The sequence below is a fragment of the Stegostoma tigrinum genome, chromosome 1, assembly GCF_030684315.1.
Source record: "Stegostoma tigrinum isolate sSteTig4 chromosome 1, sSteTig4.hap1, whole genome shotgun sequence".
NCBI classification, from domain to species: Eukaryota; Metazoa; Chordata; class Chondrichthyes; order Orectolobiformes; family Stegostomatidae; genus Stegostoma; species Stegostoma tigrinum.
The window spans coordinates 123,733,543-123,740,361 of NC_081354.1; positions in this window are offsets into that span (position 1 = coordinate 123,733,543).

The window sequence follows — 6,819 nt, forward strand, 5'->3', positions numbered from 1 at the left end:
TTAAATCCCGTCCCTCGAAATCCCCTCCAACAACTTACCCACCACTGACGCAAGGCTCACTGGTCTCTAGTTCCCAGGCTTTTCCTCTCAGCCCATCATAAATAATGGCACCACATTAGCCACCCGCCAGTTTTCCAGCTCCTCAACCATAGCTGTTGATGAAAAAGTATCTCAACAAGGGGCTCAGTAATCTCTTGAGATAATGGGAACTGCAGATGCTGGAGAATCCAAAGATAACCAAGTGTGAAGCTGGATGAACACAGCAGGCCAAGCAGCATCCTGAGATGCTGCTTGGCCTGCTGTGTTCATCCAGCTTCACACTTGGTTAGCTCAGTAATCTCTTTCCTAGTTTCCACAAGGTTTTGGGAAACACCTGATCAGGTCCTGGGGACTTATCTATCCTCATGAATTTTAAGACCTCCGGCCCCTCCTCTTGAGATATTCTCTGGGAAATAAATTGCGACACTTGTCCTTCTTTAGTAGTATCTCACCCATCTCTTGTGATTTCACGCACACAGTCTTGTTGATCGTTAAGAGGCCCTATTCTCTCCTCAGTTACTCTTTTGGCCTCAAGATATTTATAAAATTTCTTTGGATTCTTCTTAGCCCTATTTGCCAGTGCGCACACATATGCCTTATTGCCCTCCTGATTTGCCTCTAAAGTATACACCTTATGCCCTTATACGCCTCTTGGGATTCACTCAATCCCAGCAGTCTATATCTGACATACGCCTTCTTTTTCTTGATCAGATTGCCTACACCTAGCCGTCTTGCCCTTCACACTAACAGGAATATTCTGTCTCTGAACTCTCATTATCTCATTTTTAAAGGCCAGTCACTTTCCAACCATCCCGTTCCTTGCAAACGTCCTCCAATCAACTGTTGAAAGTGCCTGTCCAATACCATAAATATTGGTCTTACTTCTATTTATAACTAACTTTTTGATCAATTCTATCTTGTTCCCCTAACTATTTTAAAACTAAAAGAATTATGATCACTGGCCCCAAAGTGCTCCCCCATAGACTCAGTCACTTGCCCTACCTGATTTCCCAACAGAAAGTAGGTACACCCAAACACTGAACAGAATTGAGCACACAAATTAAAACAAGGTGGCATGATGGCATTGCTGTCACTGACACGTTTGGGAAGAGGAGAATTGGCAGCTCAATATTCCAAGATATAGGGTCTTCAAGCAAAACAGGGGAAGGAGGTGGTGTTGTAATTTTGAATAGGTAAGCTATTATTACAGCGGTAAGGAATAATGATATCTTACAAAGTTTCACAAATGAAGCCATATGGGTAAAACTTAAAAACCAAAAAAAAGAGTAATCAAATTGCTTGGAGTGTACTGTAGGCCCCCTAACAGTCCAAGGAGGATAGAACAGCAGATATGTAGGCAAATTTCAGGGATGTGTAAAACTAATAGGGTAGTGCTACCAGGGGATTTCAATTTCCCCAACGCTGACTACAGTAGTCACAGTGTGAATTGTGTAGAGGGAGTGGAATTCTTAAAATACATCCAGCAAGGCTTTTGAAGCTAGAACATAGAAGGCCCTGTGACAGGGGGCAGATCTGGACCTACTTTTAGGTAAAAAAAGCCAGGTGAAATAGTTGAAGTATTAGTCAAGGAGCATTTTGCAGACCACAGTCAGAACATTGGATTCAGATCGTTGTTACAGAAAAGGACAAGGATGGTCATGAAATCAAACTTGTAAAACTAGGGAAAGGCTGATTTTACTAAACCAAGTAATGATTTGTCCAAACTGGACTTGCAAAATACCACATCTTTAACTTCCTTATCCTCTCTAAAATCTTTGTGCTGTTATTTCCCCACATCTCTGCGCATCTTTCCCCAAACTCTGAATTTCTCCAATTAGGTTTTTATCTCACCAACGTACTAAAAACACTCATAAGTCACAAATGATAGCCTATGTGACTGTGATTCTGTTAAAATATGCCTTCTTGCCCTGTCTGGATCCTTGGATATGCTTGACCACAATGCCTTCATCCAACATCTTCCAGTAGGATACGGATACCTTTTTCTTATTTATCCAACTATGGCCACAGAATCATTAGATTTTCTGATGAAACTGCATGAACCTGAAACATGATCACTTTCTCCTTCCACAAATGTTGCCAATCTGATTATTTCCAGAAGTTCTGATTTTATTTCAGACAGTGTACAGACTTGGCATTGCATTTTATTCAGAGTTCACCCCAGCACCATTCTGCTGAAGCTTACAACTGATTAAACCCCCATCTAGGTCTCTCTTACTCCTGGGTTACACTATTCCAATGTACACTTGGCTAGCCTCCTATTTTCCAGCATCCACTGTCTAGCTCATTCAAAATGCCACATCCATCATAATTTATATTTACCTTTTTCATAATGCTCACCGACACATACTGGTTCCACATTAAGCATGATTTTCAAGTCTCTCCATTTCATCCCTCCAAATGTCTAGCCTCAGATTCTCATGTTCCTCCAGTTCAGACTGCTTGTTAACATTCAGCTGCCAAAGGTCATAATCTTGGGAATTTCCTCCTTAAATCTCTCAATTGTTTTGTCCATTGACCAAGCACTTTGGTGATCAGCCTTACGATTTCTCCGTAATTTAGTATGAAATTTTATTCATTAACACTCCTGGGAAATTACTTTGAGATGTCTTCCAATGAAGAAGATGCTGTATAAATTATTGTATGAAGAAAAACTTGAAAAAATCATGTTATCATATTTAAAGGTGAAAAAAATTGTACAAAATATTACAGAATTTCCTGATAGGGTGAAATGTAGTTGAGGACGGGGAATAACCATAGAGGAAACCAGCTGAATTGAACAAAAGCAAAATACTGCAGACGTTTGAAATCTGAAACAGTACTGAAAAAACTCAGGAGGTCAGGCAGCATCTGTGGAGAGAGAGCAAGAGCGAGACAGACAGAGACAGACAGAGACAGACAGAGACAGACAGAGACAGACAGAGACAGACAGAGACAGACAGAGACAGACAGAGACAGACAGAGACAGACAGAGACAGACAGAGACAGACAGAGACAGACAGAGACAGACAGAGACAGACAACATTTCCAGTCCAGTTTATTTCTTCTAGAGAACCATACTACATCAAATTCACTTACTGATGAGGTTTATTATTTTGAACCTGGAAAGAGGGAAATTTGGACACTGATACACAGGAAAGATGAGAATGTGCAATTGTTGATACAAGAAGTGTGATTGAGGTTTTCGAATTTGCCATCAATAATGTAATCATGTTCTTGTCCCTGTCTTTCATCCTCTCGCTTCACATTTACCTCCTCTTATTTCTGCTGCTCAGCTTCTCTGACGATTGGCGACGCCAAAGCCCTGGAAAATGCACAGGTGATGGATCATGCACATTTCCAGTGTAAAGCTTCATACCAAGTACTATGGCACTCCTCAAGTAGAGCAAGAACACTGACCATGAGCACAGATGGCATGTTCTATCATACTCCTTCCAGTAACATTGCTCTGACTGCATCCACACTGTGCACATACACGTTTTCCAAACCAAATTTATCAACAAGCACTACACAACAATTGACATGATCTCCCTGCTTCACACGTTAGAGTCAAAATGCACATTTGCACCTTTGATACCATTATCTGGCATTGGAAGGCCAATTTAGTTTCAGTAAAATATAAAAAGATGATTAGGGTCATACAGCCTTCGGTCTAATTCATCCATGCCAACCAGGCATTCCAAACTGATCTAGTCCCATTTGCCAGCATTTGCCATACCCCTCTAAACCCTTCCTATTCACATACCCAGCCAGAGGTCTTTTAAACATTGGAAGTGTACCAGCCTCCACCAATTCTTCTGACAGCTTGTTCCACACGTGCACCACTCTCCATATAAAAAGGTTGCCCCTTAGGTCCTTGTTAAATCTTTCCCCTCTCACCTTAATAACTTATGCCCTCTAGTTTTGGACTCACCCCGTCCTAGGGAAAAGTCGTGGCTGTTTACTCTATCCAAGCCGTCATGACTTATAAATCTAAATATATAAACGTCTATAAAAGTTACTGCTCAGTCTCTGATGCTCCAGAGAAAACAGCCTCAGTCTATTCAGCATCCTCCAAGAACTCAAACCCCTCCAGACCCAGCAACATCCTTGTAAATCTTTACTGCACCCAGTCCAGTTCATATCCTTCCTCAAGAAGGGTGATCAGAATTATATGCAGTATGCAGAAAGTGGTCTCACCGATGTCATGGGCAGCCAAAACAAGACATCCTAACTCCTGTACTCAATGCTCTGACTGATGAACACTTTCTTCACCACCCTCTTTACCTGCAACTCCACTTTCAAGGAAATCTGCACCCATAACCCAAGGTCTTTGTTCAGCAATTCTAGCCAGGGCCCTACCATCAGCTGTACAAGCACTTCAGCCTTAGCAAAATGCAAAACCTCACACTTTTAGCTAAATTAGATGCCATCTGCCATTCATCAGCTCAACAGCTCATCTAATCAAGATCCCATTGTACTCCAATATAACCCTCTTGACGGTCCACTACACCATTGGAAAAGCTATTCACCATACCTGCGATATCACATCCAAATATTTTATATAAAATGACAAAAACAGTGGGCTCAGCACTGATCTTTATGGCACACTGCTGGTCACAAGCCTCCAATCCAAAAAACTAAACGATGAACCAAATGAACCATGAATAAAACTTCACTTAAAGAGCCGGACCCAGTATTTGGTTATGTACAACAGGACGCACCTGTATAATGAGCTTTTATAGAAAGAACAAAAGAAGCAGAAGCCTGTTAACAGGAAGCACAAAAAGGATAAAATGCCTGAAAAGCAGGATTTTGTTTAGTTGGAAAAAGGAAGACTAGAGTGGTGCAATTAAATATTTAAACTAACAAAACCAAAACATGATCATTAAAACAGAGGTAGAGCAGAAGCTGAATGTAAGGTAGCAATATAAAAAACCAAAAGAGCTTCCTTAAAAATTTAGAAAGAAGAAAAAGAAGAAAAAACATGGATACTCAGAGAATTAGGTTGCACAAACAATAATGAGAAACCAGGAAATGGCAGAGGAATTGAATACATACTTAGCATAAGTCTTCACAGGTGAGGACATTGATAGCATCTCAAAAATACTACATCACGAGGTAAAAGGTGGTTATGAAATAAACAAAATAACTATTAAAGAAAAAGTACCGCAGAAACTAAAACAAAACTGCAGATGCTAGAATCAAGAACAAAATGCTAGAAAAACCAAATGGTTCTGGCAGCATCTGCAGAGAGAAAGCAAAGTTAATGTTTCAGGTCCAGTGACCCTTCTTCAGTTCTGAAGAAACAGAAACCAATTGAGCGAAAAGATCTCTCATATAATACAGACAACAAGGTGTAGAGCTGGATGAACACAGCAGGCCAAGCAGCATCAAAGGAGCAGGAAAGCTGACATTTTGGGTCTGGACCCTTCTTCAGGAAGTGCCTACCCGCAAGCAACCCCTCTGAGCCCCTCATCGTCAATCTTAGTCTCAGTCTCCAGACCCCACTTCCTCTAACACATACACATTGCTGCACCGTTCGGACTGTCTCTGCTTTCTCGATTCTGATACCAATCTCTAGTTTGTGACACCTTACATGCCACAAACATGTTGTATCTCCTGCACTTTAAAAATGCAAGAGACAAGATGCTGATATTTGAAGGTTTAAGCAGCTGAATTTCTACTTTCCCATTCAGCAAATAAGGCCACAGAAAGTCTAGCAAGAAATGGTGTAAGCAGTGTCTCTGGCAGTTCAGATTCTTCTGCCTAAGTTATGTTGATAACAGAACTCCAGTAGAAATTCATCATCCAACATTAATGAGACCACTTATGATGATTTCAAAAATTTGATTTCAAAACACAAATACCAGAAGAGAATCCAATGGAATTAAGTTTCTTCAGTCCCCATAAAATCAGTGATCCTGACTTTACATCCATTGTTATACATCACAATATAGATACCCTCTCAATCAAAGCAATGACACAGGAGATCGTGTGCTTTAAATAATTTGCTGCCTCAGATTCTAACGCCCATAACACACCGTTAGGAACTTTATACAATTTTAGTAGTATTAAATGCCTTAAAGAAATTTTAAAACGAAATACTATAAGCAAGCTTCCAGGGGTAGCATTGACTACCTCTGGACCAGAAGATCTGGATTAAATTCCCAACTGCCACGGAGGTGTGTTGTAACAAGTCTGAACAAGTTGATTAAGATAACTGTAACCAGCAGTCAGATTGCAATGTCCAAATAAAATAATTGTGTGCCTATAGTCAACATTAATGAAATCAAAGGCAGAAAATCTGGGATGAAGGAAAGAAAAAGGTAGAAAATGTGCATTTATATCGTATCATATCACTTGTTGAAAGAATGATATGGATTGATCACGAACTGTAATGTGCGTAAACATAGCGGTCAATTGGATATAGCGAGGTTCCACATGGAATAGATAATGAAATGAATGACCACAGTCAATTTTGTTACTGATTAAAGGAATAATTTTAACTAGTCCAGAGGAAAATTCTATGCTGTTTGAATAGCACCTTGGGATGGTTAAATGCATAATTTAATGTCAGTACCTCTGCGTAGTACAGCAGTGAAGTAGAGTGTCAACCGCAATGTTTTTAAGGTTTCAGCTTCCCGTACAAGATGATGAGAATTTGAAGTCTGCCCTCGAGACAGACATTAAATGTGCAGGAGCATCCACTCCTAAAATATTTCTGGCACAAAAGTCAGACCAGTATCAGACTTGCTGCAAATCCAGTTTTTATTCCATTTA